Genomic DNA, 25,962 nt, shown 5'->3' on the forward strand with positions numbered 1-25,962 from the left:
CTCAGATCCGGCTGAGATTCATTGTATTAAAGTCGGCAGTGTTTTACAAGTCACTCACGTAAAACACTGCCTAAAAAAACGAATGACATCGACATCGGAAAAACCGAAAATGCAGAATACGGCAGCTTAGTAAATTAGTCGTAATCAATTCAAAAAGTTGCATATTTACACTTTCGATGTCATTCGTGATTGAACTTTGACCTCAAACGGGAAAATACGATTCTTAGTAAATTTACCCCCTATGTCTCTTCTGGGGCACACTTTTATTGAAAATTATGTGGTCTTGTAATACTTAAAATCTAACTTTTATTAGTAACCCTCTTAAAATGATGGCTATAAGGCAAAGGAAAAAATAGTAATAATAATAACAAAAAATAACAAAATTGTCTATCCAAATACACATCAAATGTTGTGATACAAGTTTGACATAATGGCTCTTTGAGCGAAAATGTGTGTGTGTCTCTGATGTTTGAGAAAATAATGTCTTCTTCCGAATTTGTAACAGAATAAACTATGACTATAATAGAAATAGAAAAATGCCGGAAAGAAAAAGGTATTATTCAATATAATATCTACCGGGCTCCACCCTGATTGCTAAATGTATGTGAAATTCCAAAATTTAACAAGAAAGGGAGGGAATACCGCACAGGTTATATAGTAAGTATAAATCAGTGATATTCTAAAACCAAAATCAAATAATTGCCAGAAAACAATGTTTTCTAATTCTATTATTGCTTGGTGGTGCACCCTGAGTCAGTATGAAAACATGAGACAGTAAAGAGAAAAGAAGACTCTTTTGTGGGCGCACTCTTAACTTTAAATAATTAGTAATTAGTCAAAATTAGATTAAAATTCAAATTTATTAATGCAACAAAATTAAGATAATAAGTGGTTCGTAAAGAGAATAATGGTCAAAAGGATAATAATATATACAAGTAGCACAAAGTGCTGATACAAGATATGAACTGATTTCCGGCTGACGGAAGAGATTCTGAATAATTATAAAATAATTAGATTATAAGCGGTACGTTCTACTAATAAACAAAACACAATTTGATGTTCCCTGTCAGAATATAATGGATACAAATGATATTAGTTATTAATATACATGATATGGTTATTACAAATAATAATGTAATCTGGATGCTGGTTATTCTGATAGGTAGTATAAGGGTGGAAAGTCAGATGGCAGTGTGAATCTTCTGTCAGTGTTAGACACTGTATGCGCTGTACCAATGAGCTCTACTACACTGAGTATTCCTCAATGGTCACCCGCTTGAGTACTGACCCAGCCCAACACTGATTAGCTTCCGAGATCAGACGGCTTCGGGCGTTTCCAGTGTGGTATGATAGTAGAGGGAATAAGCAATGATTGGAAGCTCTGGAATCACTGATGAGAGTTCACGAATTCACATAGTTATTCAGGACAGATGTCAGAGATAGGAGAAATCAGATGGATCTGCTGCCAATGTTAGACAGGGACGTTGCCCTGAATCAATGGTGAGAGTCCATGAAATAAAGAAAAGAAAGAAATAAGGATGATGCTGGCTAGAATATAATCAAATGTTGTCTAAGTATAGGATGTCTCAAATACGACAAAAGACCACATTTTTGAAAAAGATACCAATGCAACCAGCAGAGTATATAAAGTATCCAACTTAGGGATGTAAATGAAAGGAAACAGAAACAAATGACAAGGCAACTGTAACCAAATTATAATAGTGTATGCGGGTCTATTGGGGTTTTGATTAAATCACTGCCAATATCATAATACTTGTAAAATGACTGGAACATTGGGATATAAAGAACAATGCATGTAACTGATATTAATGTGGCTGAAAAATGCTAGAAAAATAGCTTATTGTCTGAAATGCTGAGAATATACCTCATGCAAACAAAAAGAATGAGGAATTGTTCATACAAATGGGTGCGATCCACTGTCTAGTCAGTGCGGACCACTGACTGCCAATTTACACCATATAAACAAATGTGTAGGTGAAAAAAGAGAAAAAAAAGGACTGATATTACCCGCGCTGGGTTAAGGGGTGGAATACCCCTTATATTGTCCTGTAGACCGTCTTATTTGTATGGGTGCCGCTGGCTTTCTGGATCCCCTGGTGTCTCGGTACGTTATGGAGTAAATATGCACCGCCGGCCTGGTAGTAACCCCCGCGGGTACGGGAAGCCGTCCGCTGCTTCCAGTAGTTCAAATGCCGGGGCGGTCAAAAGAGGCACATAGCACAGGCAGGTGTGAGCCAAGAGGCAGAGGAGGACCCACAAGAGAGGACATCAGTTCATCAGAAAGAGAATCCTCATATAGTGAAGACTCGTCTACAGAGCATCTGGAAGGAGCCTCGGCAACATCTAAACACTATAACAGTGAGGTTCCTTTTTTAGGGAAAGGGCAACGCTCAAGAGGCCGAAACAAACATCGAGGAAGACAAGACGAGGGGGGGCGAAACACCGACAAAAACAATCGCGATTGGGATCCCCCAAGGACCTCTCATTACCCAATAAGGAAAACCAGGAAGTATTGACCACAGATAGGTTACAGATTATCAATCTCAGTACCAGAATCCTAACGGAAAATCAAGTGGAAGTCCTAAGCAAAGGACTCTCATTCTCACCCACATTACCATTCAATAGGTTCAAATGGGAAAAAGATCTCAGGCTCTTTGGCCGTAAACTATTATTAAAAAAATTCTTTGCCAGATCTAGTAACAAGGACTCCATGGACATCCCACCATCTATGATCGCCGGATCAACTCTGACTACTTCCGCATCTGAGGAACCATCCACCTCAACATCTCCCTATGCACCGCTATCTGAAGAGGAAATAATGGCAATCCAGACCTTGGAGGAATTATACATGGAGTCACCTTCGAACATGTCACCTGTACAGAACACCAGACCTACATGCAAGATCAAATCCACCTTTTTTCCACCAGATAACAACAGTCCAGAGATCAAGGTCTTCCTAGATCTGGTATCGAGAGAATTCGATGTAATCCAAACGAATTCCAAGAAAAGATGCCTCACTAAAAATCTTAAATATAGAGAGAGACTTGCTCTCAAAGAAATCCAGTCATGGAAGGATATAATTCTTAAGCCCTCTGATAAAGGGGGCAATATTGTAATATGGCCTGTCTCCATGTACGAAGAAGAAGCACGAAGACAACTCCTGGACACCTCGTGCTATCTGAAATTACCACTCAATCCGACAGTTAAATTCCACAGACAATACATGCATATGATCGAAGAAGCATCAGCTCTAGGAACCATTACACAACAAGAGGTTAAATATCTCACAGTTGTCAATCCCAAAGTACCCACGTTTTATCTCCTACCAAAGGTACACAAGAACATCAAAAAACCACCAGGTAGACCTATTGTTTCGGGAAATGGGGGACTATTGGAGATCCCTAGCAAATTCTTGGATTTACATCTCAGGGAACATGTATTGACATTACCCTCCTATCTAAGAGATACGTCTGACTTATTACGTAAGTTACATGATATCTGTTTGGATAGAGATTGTATTCTAGTCACCTTGGATGTTGAGGCCCTATACAGTAGTATTTCTCATCAACAGGGTGTACAAGCAACCAAGTTCTTTCTGGATATGAAAGAAAAAAATGATTTCAATGATTTTCTCTGTGAAATGTTGAGCTTCGTTCTTAATAAGAATTTTTTCACATTTGGGGATCAATTTTTCCAGCAGATCCGAGGGACAGCGATGGGAGCGGCCTGTGCTCCCACGTATGCTAATCTATTCCTCGGCTGGTGGGAACAAACTATTGTGTTTAGTGATGAGAATCAGAAATACACACAACACATTTTAAATTGGCTCAGATTCATAGATGATATTCTTGTGATCTGGGACAGCGACGAACAACTTCTATTTGACTTCATAAATCTACTGAACGATAACAGTCTTAACATTTTTTTGACCCATACGATAAGTAAAGAAATGGTATCTTTTTTAGACCTCAATATTTACAAAACTGCCAATGGAACCCTGGCTACAGAGCTGTATCGAAAGGATACAGCTACCAACAGTATTCTGTATCAGACCAGCTCACATTTTCCGCCCACTGTCGAGAATATTCCCAAAGGGGAATTTCTCAGACTCAGACGTAACTGTACAGAGGACAGTTTATACAAACAGAAAAGTCAGGAACTTGCAACCCGACTACAAGCACGAGGATACAGTAAACGTTCTTTGATAAGAGCTCAGAAAGCTGTTCTCAAAATAAAAAGAGATGCTTTAATCTTTCAGGACAAACTGAAGGAGGAGAAAGATGAAACTAAAATCCGGTTTGTAGGTACCTTTTGCCCAGAATGGCGTCAGATCAAAAACGCAATTCATAAACATTTACCAGTTCTGCACCTTGACGCAGATTTGTCACCTATACTGGATTCTACGCTCCAAATTAGCTGGAGGAGATCAAACAATGTGAAGGACATGCTCGTTCAGAGCCACTTTACACGCAATCCCACCAAAACCAGCAATATAACAGGGTCCTTTCCCTGTGGGCAGTGCAAAGCCTGCCCCCAGATCCAGATTACAGATAAAGTCACAGATAGATTGGGTTGTGATATCCCAATACGACATTTCTTTAATTGTAACACTGAAGGATTGGTCTACTGTTTAATCTGTAGCTGCAACCAACGCTACATCGGTATGACCACGAGGAAATTTAAAACCCGAATTTTTGAACCCATGGGCAACATCAGAAATGCCTCATCTGATTTACAGAAAGGCAGAAAATTGACATCGGTAGCAAGGCATTTTCATGCTCAACACCAGGATTCCCCGTGTGAAATGCGAGCGTTTGGTCTCGACAGAGTACACCTAGGCATACGTGGGGGCGATTTAAGCAAAGAACTTATCAAGAAAGAAAGTGAATGGACCTTCAAGCTGGGAGGATTAAAACCAGCAGGTTTAAACGAGTATATCAACTACAGTGTATTCTTATGACACGGACACTGACGAAACAATTTGGCCACACCTCCCAACTAGGTTTTTATACTTCCAGTCAACTGGCACACGGTTCCACGTTATATGTACTCTTCACATAATAGGCCACCCGGTAGTAAGATACCTTATCACATTTCTTCCTACACACATTCGCTCCCTCTTACACACTAACACCTAATTTATTCATCTTTCCACCTTTTACCTCCCACATTTTTTATCAGACACTACTACCACCTATGCACTAACCCACAATTCTCTCAACACCTGTTAATTAACATACCCAATATCACTAATACTGCCTAACTCATTTCTGTCTTCACGGTGTCCCCGTTTCAATAGTCTTCATGACTAAAAACATCAATTAACCCTAGCCCGCACTACACTCCTTCATTTCCCAGCCTATATCAATTTTCCTTCCATTTACCTTTTCCACTGGTTAATTAATACAAGCATTCACTCATACACCAACAACCTATATTTTCAGTTTCTGGAGGGGAATATTACAGTTCTTTTCTCCATTTTCCTTTCTTTTCTTCTTTTTTCCCTGTTCATTACACAAAGCCATGGGCAATAAAAATATAAAAAAATATATATTTATGTCAGTTTCAAACCAATGTGTGGTAATAACAATACTGATCAGTGCCCATGACCCCTATGTCTTTGATACCCATGTGAACCTTCTAGCATCGTATGCATGATCCACACAGTTAGTGTTTATTTTACTAACATTGTAAACTATGTAAATTAATTTATTTATTATTATTTTTACATAATACTGTTGACAACCAACAGCGGCGTAAATCGACCCTATCAACACTCTTCACTGAGGGCATACCTTAGTATTAATTTAATCAACGTTAATAATGTGTCACAATTTCAGCTGATTACAGCTACATTACTGAGTCAACAATCGACAATACAGTGTGACAGTCTAATAGCTGTAAATTAGGCCACTTGTTAGTTCAACTAATTACCTAAGTCTGTTTGGAATCATGATCACAGACAATCTACCAAATAATCCAGGCAGATAATAGGTAATAGACATTTTTTGTAATTATCTGTCTAATAGGCTCATTAATTTAGCAATCAGTGTCCTTCACACACATTTTTTACATTTTTTAATCATTTTTTTCATATTTTAATTTCTTTCATTTTTTTCATTTCATTCATCAATTTTTTCATTTTCATTATGTCGCTTTACTCAATCATTTATTTATTTATTCATTTATATATTTGCAGTGACAAATACTTTATCTTTCATCACCATATCCAAACTGAGATTTGCAGTTTTTTGGCTATTATTATTTACAAACTATAGTTATAAAACAATATTACTAATTGGTTGTGTTTTAAAATCCCTCTGTTTCTTTTATTTTTTCATATGAACCATGGCTTCTCCGGCTAATCAACAATTGATTCAGTGTAATCTGCAATTTATCCGGAGGATTAGAACCTTATGATCCCAGCAGCGAATTAATAGGACACACACACGCCCGTTTGATTGGATGATCCTGATGAATTTGCTCTTTAAAACACAGCTGGGATCCTGACCACAACAGGAAGTGATCAAGCCCGGTGGACGGGTGAAACGCGTCTTCCGACATCACCCTTTCTTCTTTTCGGCTGACCAGAGTCACGGACGTTCATACCCGCCTGTGCCGTGCGCTTCTTCTAACCTCCCCGTCTCTGAACTACTGGAAGCAGCGTACGGCTTCCAGCACCCGCCGGACGCTCACACCTGCCTGTGCTATGTGCCTCTTTTGACCGCCCCGGCATTTGAACTACTGGAAGCAGCGGACGGCTTCCCCTACCCGCGGGGGTTACTACCAGGCCGGCGGTGCATATTTACTCCATAACGTACCGAGACACCAGGGGATCCAGAAAGCCAGCGGCACCCATACAAATAAGACGGTCTACAGGACAATATAAGGGGTATTCCACCCCTTAACCCAGCGCGGGTAATATCAGTCCTTTTTTTTCTCTTTTTTCACCTACACATTTGTTTATATGGTGTAAATTGGCAGTCAGTGGTCCGCACTGACTAGACAGTGGATCGCACCCATTTGTATGAACAATTCCTCATTCTTTTTGTTTGCATGAGGTATATTCTCAGCATTTCAGACAATAAGCTATTTTTCTAGCATTTTTCAGCCACATTAATATCAGTTACATGCATTGTTCTTTATATCCCAATGTTCCAGTCATTTTACAAGTATTATGATATTGGCAGTGATTTAATCAAAACCCCAATAGACCCGCATACACTATTATAATTTGGTTACAGTTGCCTTGTCATTTGTTTCTGTTTCCTTTCATTTACATCCCTAAGTTGGATACTTTATATACTCTGCTGGTTGCATTGGTATCTTTTTCAAAAATGTGGTCTTTTGTCGTATTTGAGACATCCTATACTTAGACAACATTTGATTATATTCTAGCCAGCATCATCCTTATTTCTCTCTTTTCTTTATTTCATGGACTCTCACCATTGATTCAGGGCAACGTCCCTGTCTAACATTGGCAGCAGATCCATCTGATTTCTCCTATCTCTGACATCTGTCCTGAATAACTATGTGAATTCGTGAACTCTCATCAGTGATTCCAGAGCTTCCAATCATTGCTTATTCCCTCTACTATCATACCACACTGGAAACGCCCGAAGCCGTCTGATCTCGGAAGCTAATCAGTGTTGGGCTGGGTCAGTACTCAAGCGGGTGACCATTGAGGAATACTCAGTGTAGTAGAGCTCATTGGTACAGCGCATACAGTGTCTAACACTGACAGAAGATTCACACTGCCATCTGACTTTCCACCCTTATACTACCTATCAGAATAACCAGCATCCAGATTACATTATTATTTGTAATAACCATATCATGTATATTAATAACTAATATCATTTGTATCCATTATATTCTGACAGGGAACATCAAATTGTGTTTTGTTTATTAGTAGAACGTACCGCTTATAATCTAATTATTTTATAATTATTCAGAATCTCTTCCGTCAGCCGGAAATCAGTTCATATCTTGTATCAGCACTTTGTGCTACTTGTATATATTATTATCCTTTTGACCATTATTCTCTTTACGAACCACTTATTATCTTAATTTTGTTGCATTAATAAATTTGAATTTTAATCTAATTTTGACTAATTACTAATTATTTAAAGTTAAGAGTGCGCCCACAAAAGAGTCTTCTTTTCTCTTTACTGTCTCAAATTCCAAAATTTGGATGGAGAATAATACTTTGGTTCTAGGTCCTGTTTCCTGGATTTGGATAAACAAACCCCCTTTTAACTGTATTCTTCCCAATTCATTGACCAGTCGTGACCTTCAAATCTCAGTTACACATCATTTTCTTTCAACATCATTAAATGCTTCTTTGTTTCTAAAGACTCATCTAATTTGTTACCGTACATTTTATATATTTAATTGAATTTTCTTTTAAACCCTACCCAAAGCCCTGTTTTACCTCTTTTGACTGTTTACTATATAGCACACTTCTCCTATCTCTACCATCCTCGGTTTTCTTGTTTGAAATCTCCTCCAGCTATCTAACCATCTATCCCTATGCTATGGCACAACTGCACACTTTCTCTTGAGTTGCAACCAATCCTTATTGCAGAGCTCGTAGCCAGAACTTTGTCGGCCAATAGCAACATTTTGAAGGGGCTCTGTCCCAATGCTACTAGAGAGACACTTCTCTGCAGCAGTTGTTGATTCTATGCCCTATAATAGTGCCCTAGTTCATTTTCTGAACCTTAGTAGAGCCTTATTTAATGTTATGCCCCATAGTAGTGCCCAAGTTTCTTTTATGAATCTTAGTAGTGCTTAAGTTCACCCTATGTCACATTTCAGAGCTGCCAGTACACATTATGCCGCACAGTACCTCCAATTTATATTATGATATATAGTGTTAATATTGTGCCTCATTACAGTACCCTGATTCATATTTAATAACATTAAAAAGTTCATTTTATACCACACTACAATAAGCAGATCTAGGGTCATACCTAGATATATTGCAGGCCCCAAGAAAAAATATTTAAAGGACCCCTATGTACCACCCAATGAGGAAAAATGTATATAACACATGTAACTGTGACAGGGAAGGTGGGCTTCTCTCAGCTCTGTGCCCCACAGCAGCTGCACTGCCTACACCTATGGTAGCTACGCCCTTGCTTGTAGCCCCAAAACAAATCGGTCCAGTACATCATATACCCTCAACACTCCTTCCTACACCAACTTCTCAGTCACTATTAACCTTCCAACTGAACTGCCTTTTATTTTTAGCAGTTGGCAGAGATAGTATTTCATAAACCCATATTTTGTTCAATATGTCTCAACTTTATCTATTTTCTGCCCAAGATCTGGTTCTCACATCTGTACTCATTACGGTACTTGCTTCCATTTCCAATTACAGAACTTTTTAGGCTGCACCACTTATAGAATTCCCTCCCTATAATACCAAAATACTGTAAATAGCAGGAAATACAAAACAAGTAATCTTGGGTAACTAATAACTAATGATAAACTGGGGAAAAACTAAAATATTAATAGAAATAGAATTTTTTAAATATATGTTTTGTTTGTGTTCCCAAAATACAGTAGGACTGTATAGCATGAAATAGGTTATTTAGCAATAGCCTACTGTATGTGAGGACCAGGTATGAAATGCCGGCTGTCAGGATCCCACCAGTCAGGAGACCAACACTGGAATCACGACAGCCAGAACCCCAATGGCGAGCGCAGCAAGTCCCCCCCTCATGGGCTCTCTGCGCTCACCACGCTTCGGGCCTGGTGGCGAGCTTTGCTATTATATTCCCCCTCGGCGTGGGAATACGGGGCTTGGGTCGGGATTCCGTCCGCCGGTATTTCCATGGCTGTCTTGATTCCAGCGTCGGGATCCTGAACGCCGGGATCCTAACAGCCGGGTTATTAACTGCGTGTGTGAGCCATCCACATCTGTTTAAGGAAATTTGGGGTCTATTTACTAAGCCCTGGATGGAGATAAAGTTGCTGGAGATAAGGGGGGTAATTCAAAGTTGAGATTGCAGCAGCAAATTTGATAGCAGATGGGCAAAGCCATGTGCACTGCAGGGAAGGGGGGGGGGGGCAGATATAACATGCGCAGAGAGAGTTAGATTTGGGTGGAGTGTGTTCAAACTGAAATCTAAATTGCAGTATATAAATAAAGCAGCCAGTATTTACCCTGCACAGAAACAATACCCACCCAAATCTAACTCTCTCTGCACATGTTATATCTGCCCCCCTCATTCCCCCCCGCAGTGCACATGGTTTTGCCCAACTGCTAACAAATTTGCTGCTGCGACCAACTCTGAATTACCCCCAAAGTACCAGCCAATCAGCTCCTGTCATTTTTTCAAACACAGCCTGTGACTTGGCAGTTAGGAGCCGGTTGACTGGTGCTTTATCTCCAGCGACTTTATCTCCATCCAAGGCTTAGTAAATAGACCCCTTTGGGTATAATTTATATACGTAAAGTGCTTTTCAAACCCGCAGCATCTTCACCAGTTTTAGCTGCTAGGTTTAAAGGGGCAATTATATTAAATACAAAATGAACCTCGTTTTGTATTAATATTATTGCTCTTTTAAATTCAGTTGCCAAATCTACCAAACATGCTCTGGTTTGAAAAAGGGTCAATCAGTATGCCTAAGAACACTGGCCTATTTATAATGGGTGCAGTGTGTGCAGTGCACACAGGCCCCCGGGATCGAGGGGGGCCCACATGGCACACACTGCACCCATTATTATTAATACTTACCCTCAGGAGTCCCGCGGCACAACAGCAGCGCTGCAGAAATCACTGGGAATCACTGGGGAAATGGTGCCACGCCATTTTCCCAGTCCCCCAGTTGGAGGTGGGGAGTGGTTGTGCGGGAGCTGGGACCAGGACCAGAGCTCACGGTTATGGCTAAAATCAAGTTGGGGAAAAGACCCCTGATGTCACCAGAGGGAGGAGCCACATCACCATGGGGAGAAGCAGTGGTGCAAGTAGAAAAAATGTCTTACAGGTACTGTGTGTGCGCGCCTAAGGCGTGCGCGCCAAAAAATGGGTGTGGCCAAATGCCACATGGGGTGTGGCCAATGAAAATTGGGCATGGTATACATATGGGGGGAGGGGCAGATACAAATATTACCCCAATAGTGCCAGATACACGTTGCCCCACAGTGCCAGATATACATTGCCCCACAATGCCAGATATACATTGCCCCACAGTGCCAGATACACATTGCCTCACTGTGCCAGATACACAAATGCCCCGCAGAGTGCCAGATATACATTGCCTCATAGTGCCAGATACACATTGCCCCACAGTGCCAGATACACAAATGCCCCCACTGTGTCAGATATACATTGCCCCCCAGTGCCAGATACACAAATGCCCCCACAGTGCTAGATATGCCCTCAGTGCCAGATACAGAAATGCCCCCAGTGCCAGATACACAAGTCCCCCCAGTGCCAGATATGCCCTTAGTGTCAGATAGCCCCCAGTGCCAGATACACATGTCCCCCCAGTGCCAGATATGCCCCCAGTGGCAGATACACATGTCCCCCCAGTGCCAGATATGCCCCCAATGCCAGATACACATGTCCCCCCAGTGCCAGATATGCTCTCATTGCCAGGTATACATTTCCCCTCAGTGCCAGATATGCCCCCAGTGCCAGGTACACATGTCCCCCCAGTGCCAGATATGCCCCCAGTGCCAGATATCCCCCAGTGCCAGATACACATGTCCCCCCAGTGCCAGATATGCTCTCATTGCCAGGTATACAGATATCCCCGAGTGCCAGATACACATGTCCCCCCAGTGCCAGATATGCCCCCAGTGCCAGATATCCCCCAGTGCCAGATACACATGTCCCCCCAGTGCCAGATATGCTCTCATTGCCAGGTATACAGATATCCCGCAGTGCCAGATACACATGTCCCCCCAGTGCCAGATATGCCCCCAGTGCCAGATATCCCCCAGTGCCAGATACACATGTCCCCCCCAGTGCCAGATATGCTCTCATTGCCAGGTATACAGATATCCCCCAGTGCCAGATACACATGTCCCCCCAGTGCCAGATATGCCCCCAGTGCCAGATATCCCCCAGTGCCAGATACACATGTCCCCCCAGTGCCAGATACACATGTCCCCCCAGTGCCAGATATGCTCTCATTGCCAGGTATACATTTCCCCTCAGTGCCAGATATGCCCCCAGTGCCAGATATCCCGCAGTGCCAGATATGCCCCCAGTGCCAGGTACACATGTCCCCCCAGTGCCAGATATGCCCCCAGTGCCAGATATGCTCCCACTGCCAGGTATACATGTCCCCCTAGTGCCAGATATGCCCCCAGTGCCAGATATGCTCCCACTGCCAGGTATACATACCCCCCCCAGTGCCAGATATGCCCCCAGTGCCAGGTATACATGAAGCCCCCCCCCTCCCCTGATGCTCACCGCTGCTGCTGCTGCTGTGCTGTTCTGTATGTGTGAGAGGAGGAGAGTGCAGCCTGTGCCTCTCCTTCCCCTTAGTCTCCGGCGGCGGTGCGGGTGTCAGTTCAATTCAGCCCCAATGCATGAGTCAATCAAAGCTCACGGCCCGGCAGCCTTGGCTGCCGGTCCGCGAGCTCTGATTGGCTCTTGGGCGGCACTGAATTGAAGAAGACACAGAGGGGCAGGAGAGGCGCAGGCTGCGCTCTCCTCCCCTCACATCAGCGGGAGCGGTGGTGAGCAGCAGAGGGAGGGAGTGGCGAGGAGCGGTGGCCCGTCGGTGTGGGTACGGCGTATCCACTGCTAAATTCTTAAGGGTACGCCGTACCCACCCGTACCCGCACACTTGCACCGCTGGGGAGAAGCCATGTCCGAACAGGGTACCCGAAATATACCCTCGCGGCCTTGCTTCACTCGCCACACTTCGGGCTACTAAAGATAGTAGTTGGTGGCGTGGATAGAAGAACTATCCCGCTGGCCTGTCTCCTCCCCTTTGTGCCATGGCTCCTCCCCCTGGCATCAGAAGTCCTTTCTCCAACTTGATTCTAGCATCTACCCAGAGCTCACTGGAGAACAGAGGCTGATTTTTACTTGAGATGAATACCTCTCAGTCACTTCTCACTTGCAACTGTATAGGTTTTACTGGCTTTCAATGGGCTGTAATGGAACGTTTACATGTAGAATAGTTTGCTATTGGTGTGTCAAGTACACAGAGATGTGTCCTTTTAAAAGCTGTGTGTACACAGAGATCCATCCAGTATCTTGATCTCTTGAAACAAGGATGGGCTGGTGTAGATAGTGATGACAGTGATGGCAGCTGCTCTCAGATGCAGAGAGCTGGGGTTGTTGCAGTCACATAGATGTATTTGTGAACCCTTCTGAGGAAGCCATTGAGACTTTGTGGAGGCGGGGAAACGTGTCAAGGGGTAAACAAGGACTACACTAGTCACTAGCCAGTAAACCATGGTCCCTCTCCGAGAAGGATCTTGCATCTTTTTCCTAAACTACCACTTCTATGTAGATTACACCCAAATCTACCTATCGCTCCTTGATATACCCCCTCAGTGGTGCAAGTAGAAATATTTTCTTAGTGGTACTGAGTGTGATGAAAATGGGTGTGGTCACGTGTCATGAGGGGGCATGACCACATGACACTAGGGGTAGTGGCTACATTACACTAGGTGTGTGGCCACACAGCACAGTCCTTTTTCTATGCACTCCGGAGGCAAGGCTTGAAATATATAGTACTGCTCCAGTATAATAGAAGTATATTGTAATGTCCCCAGAATAATAGAAATATATTGTAATGCCCCCAATGTAATAAAAATACATAGTAATGCCCCCATTATAAAAGGAATATATACTGTAGTAGGGCCACTGGTATAGTAGAAATATATAGTAGTGTCCACATTACAATATAAATATATAGTAATGCCCCATAATAATAGAAATATATAGTAGTGTCCCACATTACTATAGAAATATATAGTAATGCCTCATAATAATAGACATATAGGGTGGAATTCAAATGTTTGAAAAGTCGGTTGGGTGTCTGTTTTTTCCTGTCTATTAGATAGGTAAAAACAGACTCCCAACTGACTTTTCAAACATTTGAATCTCCCCCATATAGTAGTGTCCATGGGATCAGTATGAGATCCTGGTGGTCGGGATCCCGACGGTAAGAAGACCGCCGCTGGGAACCCAACAGCCGGGATCCCAGCGGCGAGCACAGCGTGTCCCCTCGTGGGCTCACTATGCTCGCCATGCTTCAGGCCCGGTAGCAACCAGTTCTATTCCCCCTCAGGTGGTGGCGTTGACCACCACCCAAGTGGGGGAACTAGCCTGCGGTCGGGACTCTGAACGCCAGTATTCTAGCCAGTGTCAGGATTCTGGCGTCAGTATCCTGACCACCAGGATCCCAACCGGTGGTCAGTTGACTGCCTCCCGTGTCCACATTACAATACAAATATATAGTAATGCCCCTTAATAATAGACATACAGTATATAGTAGTGTCCCCTTTTACAATAGAAATATATAGCAATGCCCCATAATAATAGACATATATAGCAGTGTCCCACATTACAATAGAAATATATAGCAATGCCCCATAATAATAGACATATATAGTAGTGTCCCACATTACAATAGAAATATATAGCAATGCCCCATAATAATAGACATATATAGTAGTGTCCCACATTACAATAGAAATATATAGCAATGCCCCATAATAATAGACATATATAGTAGTGTCCCACATTACAATAGAAATATATAGCAATGCCCCATAATAATAGACATATAAAGGAGTGTCCCACATTACAATAGAAATATATAGTAATGCCCCATAATAATAGACATATATAGTAGTGTCCATATTACAATAGCAAGTGGGTGGTACTGAATACCTGCTGCCAAATTCTTAAGGATACTCTGTTCCTGAGCGTACCTGCATACTTACACCACTGCCCCCCTACACACTTTCACTTTTATTTAGTTTGTCCAACTCTATCAACATTTGGATGTCCTAATGTAGCTTAAAGCTCAGCATGTTCTCATCTTCTCTCCTCCCAATGTTCTTATGAGCATTCCGCTATACCACTCTATTCCCACTCCATTATTATTTTATTCTTTACTTTCTCCTCAGTGTGAGTCTCTTTCAGCATTAGCCACTTCTTTAAGGTCACAATTTCACAATAACACTTCTACATATCACTCTGTGATGTTGCCTCCTCTATCAAACCATTGCCAGAATATTTCACTAGCCCAGTTTGGATAGTAATAAAATTCATATCCTTTTTATCATTGCATCCTTCTATCTGGCCTTCCTATCAGACAGATTTCCAATATTATTCCATATTAAATTCCACATCAAGACCGATCTTTTTTGCTTTATACAAATTCACTGAACTGCTCAGAAAATCTATACACATGGTGTCCAATAATCTAAAGAATCTAATTCAAGAATCTTATCAAATTCTTAAAAGATCTCAGGAACTCTTCCCTCTCGTAAATCTTCTCCCTCACTCCCTTTTGGAATTGCTGCTAACAACTCACTTTCTCTCTGATAATCACCTCTGACACCCACTTCCAACACTTCTCCAGTGTTTCTCCCAACTTATGGAACTCCCTACCTCATCTGACCTCATCGCGACCTTCAGTTTTACAATGTCTTTGTCAAATTCCACCTCTTCAATATAGCCCCAGCTGATACAACTCCCACTGGCTCTATTGTTTCTCAATTACTCTACCTCTGTACTCTAAGTTCAAATGAGCATTGCAACCCTGTATGCATGTAGACTTATCTGCATCTTCTTCCTCAACCTCATATGTAGCATAATGATGGTCTTGCACTGATGATCTGTGAGGCATGAATGTGGCAACTGCTGGTGCACCTAATATTAAGCCAACTTAATAATTGTCACTTTCATTTTATGGAGAAGAATTTGAAATTAGATTCAAATACAATTTATGGAATAAAATCAAATACAATTTAGTGGAAATACAGTTTACTGTATGCATTATATTTTAATGTCACATCTCCAGCACTTCATATAGGAAAGTGCATTTTTAGCAATGGTGAAACAATATTCCAGTGTGCTACAGTAATGAGTAATAAAGTCAGTTGTAATGCAACCACATTATTAATAAAGTTGGATCTAGCAGTATCTTAATAAAAAAAAAGTAATTTAATCATTAGATCATCCTAAAATGGTAATATTTGGATTTTATGATGTTTTTCCAGGGGAAGTTCTAAACACAAATTTGTTTAGAACTTCTGTACCTGTTCAATAATACAGATGGGCATGCAGCTATGTACATTTTATTTGAGGGGGATCAATAATCACATTTGAAAAAACTGTAACGTTGTTCATTTTAAAATTGTGAGTCAAGTGCTAAGAGCAAATTAGTAATCTGAGAGGTAACCAATGAAAGATTATTGCTTTCGCATACCAAAATAGTGACCTCATATTATAACAGATTAGTTCCAATGATTTGAACATACCAGACACACAATCTTAAATGTACGTTTGATTTAGGGGTCACACAAACATTAAGCCTAGTATTCATAAATATAAATATTTCAGGAAGTAAACATGAATATATCTGAAATAAGACAGGCAATTTACAAACCAAGAAATTGAAAAACCGCGGTCAAAGTGCTTTTTTGTACCTTTACACTCCTACTATAAAGTATGTTACTACAAGGGCATGTATTTACGGGCCATTGATGCAACATCTGGGGATGCAGTGGTTTACCAACCAATCAGTGAAGTTGGGCATATCAAGAGAGTTATTTAATGGGACACTTTCAGGACAATTCCAGTTGCACTTCTGTGGTATTAAAATATTTAACAATGATTTGTTTAAGTTATAGAGTAAATCAGCCTAATCCAAGCCATATTTTAAGAGAAACTGGAAATGTTTAAAATGATGGTGACAAAATATTAGCTGAATAACTTTGATGTCTGTGTTAGGGAACTGCATCACTACAGGGGTAGCCGGGTTACGTCGCGGGCAACGAAGAAAGCGGTCGCAGAGACTACCGCAAGAAGATTGACAGAAAGAAGGCGTTCCTGGGCATCTCCGGACCGTTCCTGCCGTTTTCGGGGAGTGGAGAAGAAGACGCTGGCATGTCCAGGAGAACGGAAGGTGGATGTCTAACGCCAAAGCCGGCCCCAGCATCACTGAGATCGTCGCACAGGGTAAGTAGGTATAGGGCTGGTCTTGATCTGCTTGAAATTTTTTTAGCTTAGCAGGACTGCACAAGCGATCGCAGCCCTGGTAAGCTAAAATACACTCCCCCATAGGTGTGGACTAGGGTTCCGGTATAAAAGATAGATAGTGTCTAGTTAGACAGTCAATAGATAGACACCATATGTTAGACAGACATTAGGTCGACAGGGTCAAAAGGTCGACAGGGTCAAAAGGTCGACATGAAAAAAGGTCAACAGGCCAAAAGGTTGATAGGGTCAAAAGGTCGACATGAAAATGGTTGACATTTGTGGTTTGTGTGGATAGTTTTGTCATCTGGGACCCCCAAATGTAGAAAGGCATACCCTCGCGGGGCTCGCTTCGCTTGCCACGATTCGGGCACGGTGGCTCACTGCGCTCGCCACAAGGTTTATAACCAACTCTATGCTGACACGGATAAAGTATGAAATAGTCCAAAAACATAAAAAAAAATGTCTATCTTTTTTATGTTGACCATTTTCATGTCGACCTTTTGACCTGTCGACCTTTTTTCATGTCGACCTTTTGACCCTATCGACCTTTTGACCCTGTCAACCTTTTTACCATGTCGACCTAATGTCTGTCTAACATATGGTGTCTATCTATTGACTGTCTAACTAGACACGGTCTATCTATCAAACGGATACCATGGACTAGTTGATCACAGCAGCAGCAAAAAGTTGCTGGCTGCGATCAACTCGGAATAACCAACATAGGCGGCTGTTTAACAAATATTTCTAAATGTCCTGTTAATTTTCAATTCATATCACCAGAATTTGTGGTGACAGGAGGCTGTCTCGTGAACAGAAAATAGTACAGTGAAAGCTCTCACTAGCATTATACTACCAGGTTTGATCACGGCTTTGTTGCCCGATGGCAGATAACCCGCAATGAGGATCAGGAGGAGCTCAGCATAATAGGGAGGGACCTGGAGATTCATCTAAGGCGGAATTTTGCCCATAAGAAATAGAGGGTTAATCTATCCCTTATCTTTGACTGGCAGTAGCTAACAGAGACAAGACTCAAAAGATAATGGGGGTCATTCCGAGTTGATCGCTAGCTGCCGTTGTTCGCAGCACAGCTATCAAGCTAAAAATCTGCATTTCTACATATGCGTATGCACCGCAATGTGCAAGTGCGACGTACGGGTACAAAGTCCTTTGTGGTTTTGCACAGGTTCTAGCTAAGCTTTCAGTCGTACTGCAGAACGCAGGAAGATTGACATAAACTGGGCGTTTCTGGGCAGCAACCGACCGTTTTAAGGGAGTGCTTAGAAAAATGCAGGCGTGTCGGGGAAAACGCAGGCGTGGCTGGGCGAATGCTGGACGGGTGTGTGACGACAAAAGCCGTCCCTCCATCGTTAGAATCAACGCACATGAAGAGTAACTACAGGGCTGGTCTTGTTTTACACAAAATTATTTTGCAGCCGCTCTGCTGTACAAGCGTTCGTACTTCCGTAAAGCGAAAATACACTCCACGGTTGGTGGCGACTATGCGTTTGCATGGCTGCTAAAAGTAGCTAGTGAGCGATCAACTCGGAATGACCCCCAATGTTCTCTGTTCTCTGAGCTTTTTAAATACTGTACCATCATATCGTAGCTCCTATATAGGGAAGGCAGTAGTTACTAAAATGGGATGCGGTCAGGATCCCGATGGTCGAGATCCTTGCAGTAGAATGCCAATTCCAGTATTCCGAATAGGGTCACAAAACTGGCGGACCCAACCCAGTAAAATGTGGGTAAATGGTGGAAAAGTCTATGATCTCTCATGTTATAGCTTAATAAATATTACTTAATTTTTGCCATAATACCATTTTTACAGGATTTATGTCTTTACAAAGGTTAATAAATAAGACCCACAGAACTGAATTATTTATTTACCAATAGATGATATTCAGAGACAAGAAGATTGTTCCTGGCTGGGGATCATTATGGGAGACAGCAGTTAGAGGGTCACTGAAAATATGGTGGGAACTAGAAAATACTGTATGACCTTATGGGATTAGCCAGGTTATATATGTGTACATGGTGAAGTAATCATGCATTAGTCACACTGTTTGAACATAAGTCTGTTCACATGATGCAGAATTATTTTCTTACTTACATTCCTCGCTTTTTCCAAAACTGTTCTTGCAATATAATATTGAATGTCTTGGCTGCGAAAAACAAAACATATATGAGTTAGCAGCAGAAATACAATTATTTCCAACAATGTGGAGGATGACGATAATCACTGTCAGTAGCATTTTACAATTTTTATCACTGCCAGATTATTCCTATTGTACCACAGTGGTTAGTTAGCAGCATAATTCAACTCAGCTCTCCCCCCCCCCCAACGTAATATAATGTAATATAGATATTTGGGTCTGTTTATAGCTGTGCATCAGGCAGGGCCGTAACTAGGGGGGGGGGGCGGCGCCCCCCCAAGGGGGCATGCGCCCTGGGTGCAGGATTTGAGGGGGGGGGGGGGTGCGGGGGGGGGGGGGGGGGCGCGGCAAGGAGTTACGGAGGAGCAGGATTTTTTCATTTTTTTTTTACCAGCAGTGCTGTGCTGCTCCAGTGAGACAGTAGACAGCTCCCGGAGCAATGTATTCGACCCACCTGTCTGCCCGCAGATGGCTCCAATGCTGTGCGGGTGAGCTCCAGTACCTGGGATCTCTCCTATGTCGGCTTCTGTCTTAAACGTTCTTTTTTGCCATGCAGTGCTGCAACTAGCGTGCGGTGCACTGTACAAGCTGTAGAAGCGCACTGTGCTAGCAGTTAGCAGTCTCAAACTCCGCTTTGCCTCCCAGATGTGGGGATTTGGTGTAGCTTATAGGGGGGTGTGGTACAGTGATGTAGTGTACCATATAGGTTATGTAGTGTAGTAATGTATTGCAGTATATAGGGGCATGTAGTGCACCAATGTGGTGTAGCATATAAGGGGATGTAGCGTAGTGATGTAGTGTAGCATAAAGTGCAGTGGATAGGGGCATGTAGTGTAGTGATGTAGTTCAGCATGTAGGAGATGTAGTATAGTGATGTAGTGCAGTGGATAGGGGAATGTAGTGTAGTGATGAAGTGTTATGATATAGTGCAATGTATGGGGACACACAGAGGAGCATGTAGTTGAACACGCTCGTGGGGCATGTAACACATAGGGCATTTGAGGCACATAGGGTAATATTGTCCAGTAGTATCCCATTTTTCCAAATTTTTGATGCTCTGAGAATTTTAGTATGATAGGGTACTTTTGTTTTTGTTTTGTGTTTTTTTTTTTTGGGGGGGGAGGGCGCCAAATTACTTCCTTGCCCCGGGTGACGAAAATCCTAGTTTCGGCCCTGCATCAGGAGCCTAGTGTGCAGACACAACAAGCTAGACACTGGGCATAACATTATGCTGATATCAAACATCAGGTGAATGAGATTTCTTAGTTAAATAAATAATACATAAATTAGTCCTTCTGCCATGGCAGTGATGTGATCAAGCCCTGTGGGTGAACCGCGTTATCCTCTGTGTAATGCTGCTGTGCGCACAGGGTACTACGGACCCGTCTCACTCAGAATGCTCTCTCTCCAATGTCCTTAACCTCTGTAATTCTGTGTATAGCGGTAACCTCTTCGTTCAAGCCCTCTCTCATCTCTGATTGCCTATTGGCCCCTTGCAATGTCCAGGTGATATTAAGGTACATGATACGCTCTAAAAGGGAAAGCAGACCGACTGGTCTTCCTATTTTTTCAGCCAGGTGATCATCCGCCATTCTCCGCCATTCTCTCATCCACTGTCCGCTGGTTTATTTGGCAGCGTTACTTAAAACCATGACGATGTGACAGTAGAAATAGTAGCAACATGGACACACTGGTCTATCCTTTATTGCTTTTCCCTTATATGTAGTTGCACATTGTAAAACCATCCCATGGAAGCATTGGCATTTCTATCATAAGTGCAAAATGCCAGAGCCTATGGCGCCGTGGAGGGGAGGGGGGGAGGGGAGGGGGGAGGGGGAGGGGAGCAGACGGCCCACCTCTTCTCTTAAAAATGCCCCTGCATGAAGCATTCCATATGTGTTCAATTATTGTGGTAATACAGAATACATGTACACACTGATATATCTATTTTATTATTGCTTGATAACTGTTGTTCGGCTTTAAGAAACAATGTTACTGTATATCCAGATATACAACTTGATAATATTAATAGCATGAGTATAATTTGCAAAATGGTTAAACATATGAGCACAAACTAATTGTAGTGTTTGTACTTGTACTATGGGGGTCATTCAAACCCCCTGAGCTGCCAGGGGTCAACCTTAATTCAACGCATTCCCAATGTAATTGTGGACTCATCAGGAAGCATCGCTACACTTGCTGGATGGCCTTCCCTTGTGCCGGGCGGCCCCCAGCATGTGAGGAGATGGACACAGATCTTTCTGCGTATGCAACGATCTGCATCCATCTCTGAATAAGATCTTATACTGTATCTTGCTATTCTACAATTAACTAAAGAGCTCTGTTGGGTAACCACTTAAAGTGATTATCAGTGTAACTGTCTCGCTGTATGGTACATACCTGGAAGGGCATAAAGGTTATTGTTACAACTAAATCCTGCTGTCTTATCTTAGTGTGATGTGCATTAACAAGCAATACAGACAACTTGCAGAGTATCAATACTATTGGCACTATACTAATTGGCACTATACTATAGACATCAGGTTATGTAAGCACTGAAAGACATATTTTTGTTTAGGAATAATTCCTTCATTATTTTTTGGGTCCAGGGTCTGTTTAGGCATTTGTGCATTTGAACTGTAATGAATGAAAATACCAGAACCAAATAAGGTTCTAACAATTTTATTGGGCATGAACAACAAAAAAAACTACTACCAATTACTGTATATACTGTAAGATTAAATATTTAAATACTGCCATGTGAAGGACTCCAACTGATTCTATAATTCTTTTCCCTTATTTTTAAAGAATACTTAATAAAATTTGATGATCTTAATCTTGCATAATTGAGTATTGATAAATGTGCACACATATATATCTTTCAATTTCTATAATGAGTGCCCCCCACAAAAGAGTCTTGTTGCCTCTAAATTTCTAAATACTTGCTCATCTGACTATGGGGAGCACCACCAACCCCCTACTGGTAATTGTAAGCTCTGGCTAACACAACCTTTAAACATTAAACATGGCAGTTGGTTGCAGACCATCTCAAAAACCTCCTATCTATTGCAGCAAATGATGTTGGACTGCTTCAAACCAAGAAGGGGTCTAGTGCGGAGATTCACAATATTTTGGTGTTTTCAAAATTAGGCAAGTATGTCTGTATGTAGGTTATGGTCACTAACCAGGGTAGAGTCAAATGTCTGACACAAGACAAATCTTGTAAACACACTAATATCCAGACTATGGGGGCTATTATCATTAACTTGATGCCAGAAAAATATATACAGTATAAACATATTGTTGGAGGTTTACAGTGAATCCTGATATTGTAAACAGGCTTCAGGGACAAATATTACAATGTGATATTGTTGGAGCAGGAGAGTGCTACTGCACGTACTCCATATTGGTTCCTACAGGGAGGCTACATTCCTAATCAATATGGCCACCAAACCTACTACTGCACATGCAAGCTGCCATCTTGTCACTGTGTTATATAGAAAATACAAATAATAACTGGCAATAGGTCCATATGAGGTTGATAGATAAAATTTGATATGTATTATGGATTGAGACGATTTGAAAATGGACTCAGGTGATGGCTATAAACTTGAAAGAGGTATTAAAGCCATATACGAGATAGCCGTCACTGGAAAGGAGGCTTGACATGCAGCGGGTGAGCGCGTGCGCACCCCTCGAACATTCAAAATAAAAAGCAGCACTGGGTCATTAAACCTATTCACTAACTGAGGAAGCCGCCGAGGGTGATAGGAAGCGGAGAAACGTGTATTGTGACTATCAGCAGCAGCCACACGGACCCTCCTTGCTTTTACAAATCCCCATTAAGCCTGTGTGGAACGGGATCAGAACCTCAGAATAAGGCTCATAAAAACGAAATTCAGCTACCAGAGCTGGGAGTGACACCGATCAACTCACCTGCCCACAGACGGCAAACGGGGTAAAGTTACTCTATTTCTTTAAACATCTACATGGCCATGTATATAATTCAGCGCTGTATATGCAAATGACTGCTTCTCACAACGGAATAAGAGGACTTAAATACATGCTGTGGAAGGAAAACACATATGTTTCTGTGAAATTCAACACATTCCAGCTGAGTCCACTAATTAGGTCTAATTAAAAAAGGGACTAAAGACAGTGTTCTGTTGATTATATAGCATGAACTACTTGACTATGGACATTGCCATGCTATTTTAGAGTATACTAGAGAAAATAAACTGTTTCAACTGTGTATAACTGTATAAATAAATAAGATACATTTTGTTGCAACTCTCTAGTAGAGTAATCAAATTTTCTGCTCTGCAGAGACTGTTTGGATAAAAATAAAAAGTTATTAAAGTAGTAAATGATTGGAGCAGTCCCTGGAGATTAGGAAAAAGAAAGAGTGAGATACCCGTATGGTATACATGGGGAGGGTAAATGTGAATTTTATTATATTGTTGATTAAAAGCTTTTTTAAATGATATTTTTATATTATTAAAAAATGGAAATAAATTAATTAATTCTTTGTTCATATTATACAGTGTGTCAGCGCTTTCAAATTTCTTTTTTTCTCTAAATACTGCTAGTGCATGCATGATAATGGGGGTAATTCCAAGTTGATCGCAGCAGGAATTTTGTTAGCAGTTGGGCAAAACCATGGCCCTCATTCCGAGTCGTTCGCTCGGTATTTTTCATCGCATCGCAGTGAAATTCCGCTTAGTGCGCATGCGCAATATTCGCACTGCGACTGCGCCAAGTATCTTTGCTATGAAGAAAGTATTTTTACTCACGGCTTTCTCATCGCTCCGGCGAACGTAATGTGATTGACAGGAAATGGGTGTTACTGGGCGGAAACACGGCGTTTTATGGGCGTGTGGCTGAAAACGCTACCGTTTCCGGAAAAAACGCAGGAGTGGCCGGAGAAACGGGGGAGTGGTTGGGCGAACGCTGGGTGTGTTTGTGACGTCAAACCAGGAACGACAAGCACTGAACTGATCGCACAGGCAGAGTAAGTCTGGAGCTACTCTAAAACTGCTAAGTAGTTTGTGATCGCAATATTGCGAATACATCGGTCGCAATTTTAAGATGCTAAGATACACTCCCAGTAGGCGGCGGCTTAGCGTGTGTAACTCTGCTAAATTTGCCTTGCGACCGATCAACTCGGAATGAGGGCCCATGTGCACTGCAGGGGAGGCAGATTTAACATGTGCAGAGAGAGTTAGATTTGGGTGGGGTGTGTTCAATCTGCAATCTAATTTGCAGTGTAAAATAAAGCAGCCAGTATTTACCCTGCACAGAAACAAAATAACCCACCCAAATCTAACTCTTTCTGCACATCTTATATCTGCCTCCCCTGCAGTGCACATGGTTTTGCCCAACTGCTAACAAAATTCCTGCTGCGATCAACTTGGAATTACCCCCTATGTACCAAATTAATAACAGCAATGCACTGTAAAAAATACACTAAAGTCCTGTGCAGTATAATATAACATATGCATAATGTATAATTCAAGTGCACAACCTGTAACCTGATCCCTAGAGGAAGGGGTGGGGACACAGACAGAAGGGCCCACGGGGGTTTCCCCTTTGTCCCACTGGGACAGTCCAACTCTGTGTGTAAACATAACTGTGAGTACAGCTCAGGGACGTGCAGTCAGGGGAGGCAGGGGAGGCAGTGCCTCCCCTGTCATTAATGAGTAAAATAATACAAAGAAGATACTTATGACACATAAGTATCTTCTTCATTATTTTGCTCATCATTAAAGTGTTCCTAATCAGTTTGGGAGGCACCGATCGTGGTGCCTCCCATAGTGATTGGGAAAAGATATGGGAGCGAGGGGCGGGCGCGGGCGGGGCCTAGCAATGGGCAGGAAAAGCCCATTGAAATAACATGGGAAAGCGGCACCATTAGAGGTGCCGCTTTCCTACAGGGACGTGCTTTCAACCTATGAAAGCACGTCCCTGTGAGTGAGGCCACAGTGATTGGCCAGCGGATCCGTCACTGGATCCGCTGTCAATCACTGTGTAGGCGGCGGAGGTGCGGGCGGCGGAGATGCGGGATGCGGCGGGCCGGGGTGGCGGAGGTGATGGCGGCAGAGATGCAGGCGGCGGCGGGACGCGGCATTCAGGCCCATTGTGCACTGTGCAGAGTTTGGCAGCGGAAGCGGTACCCATTTCAAAAATGGCGCCTCAGCGTCATTTTTGAAATTCAAGATGGCCGCCGCGAGCCAATCATGGCTCGCCGCGTCATCGCCCCGCCCCCTCCCGCTGACTTATATAAGTCAGCGCGAGGCAGCGGCTGTCAGTCCGACGGCGGAGGAGGAGCAGAGAGGAGCTCCTGAAGATGAAGACATCGTGGAAGTCCTGGATGGGCGGCGGCTATGCAAAAGAGCTTAGCAGTCGCCGCCCACCAGGTGAAGACGCTGGAAGTCCTGGATGGGCGGCGGCTATGCAAAAGAGCTTAGCAGCCGCCGCCCACCAGGTGAAGACGCTGGAAGTCCTGGATGGGCGGCGGCTATGCAAAAGAGCTTAGCAGCCGCCGCCCACCAGGTGAAGACGCCGGAGGAAGACGCCAGAAGCCCTGGAGAGGT

General features: G+C 42.5%; 1 protein-coding gene and 2 pseudogenes across 1 annotated transcript in view; 1 reads left to right on the forward strand and 2 right to left on the reverse strand.

Moving 5' to 3' along the window:
- Nucleotides 1-23,407, reverse strand: part of LOC134911318 (cysteinyl leukotriene receptor 2-like) — a 33,127-nt gene extending 9,720 nt beyond the window's left edge. Inside the window, exons 1-2 of the mRNA XM_063919580.1 lie at nt 23,306-23,407; nt 19,327-19,378 (exon numbers count right to left, since the gene is read on the reverse strand). The gene's annotated coding sequence lies outside the window, so the exon portion shown is untranslated. The remainder of the gene's footprint in view (nt 1-19,326; nt 19,379-23,305) is intronic.
- On the reverse strand, nt 1,240-1,358 carry LOC134912040 (5S ribosomal RNA; annotated as a pseudogene).
- LOC134912042 (5S ribosomal RNA) lies at nt 7,610-7,728 on the forward strand (annotated as a pseudogene).
- Nucleotides 23,408-25,962: the final 2,555 nt, after the last annotated feature.

The sequence above is a fragment of the Pseudophryne corroboree genome, chromosome 4, assembly GCF_028390025.1.
Source record: "Pseudophryne corroboree isolate aPseCor3 chromosome 4, aPseCor3.hap2, whole genome shotgun sequence".
NCBI lineage: Eukaryota > Metazoa > Chordata > Amphibia > Anura > Myobatrachidae > Pseudophryne > Pseudophryne corroboree.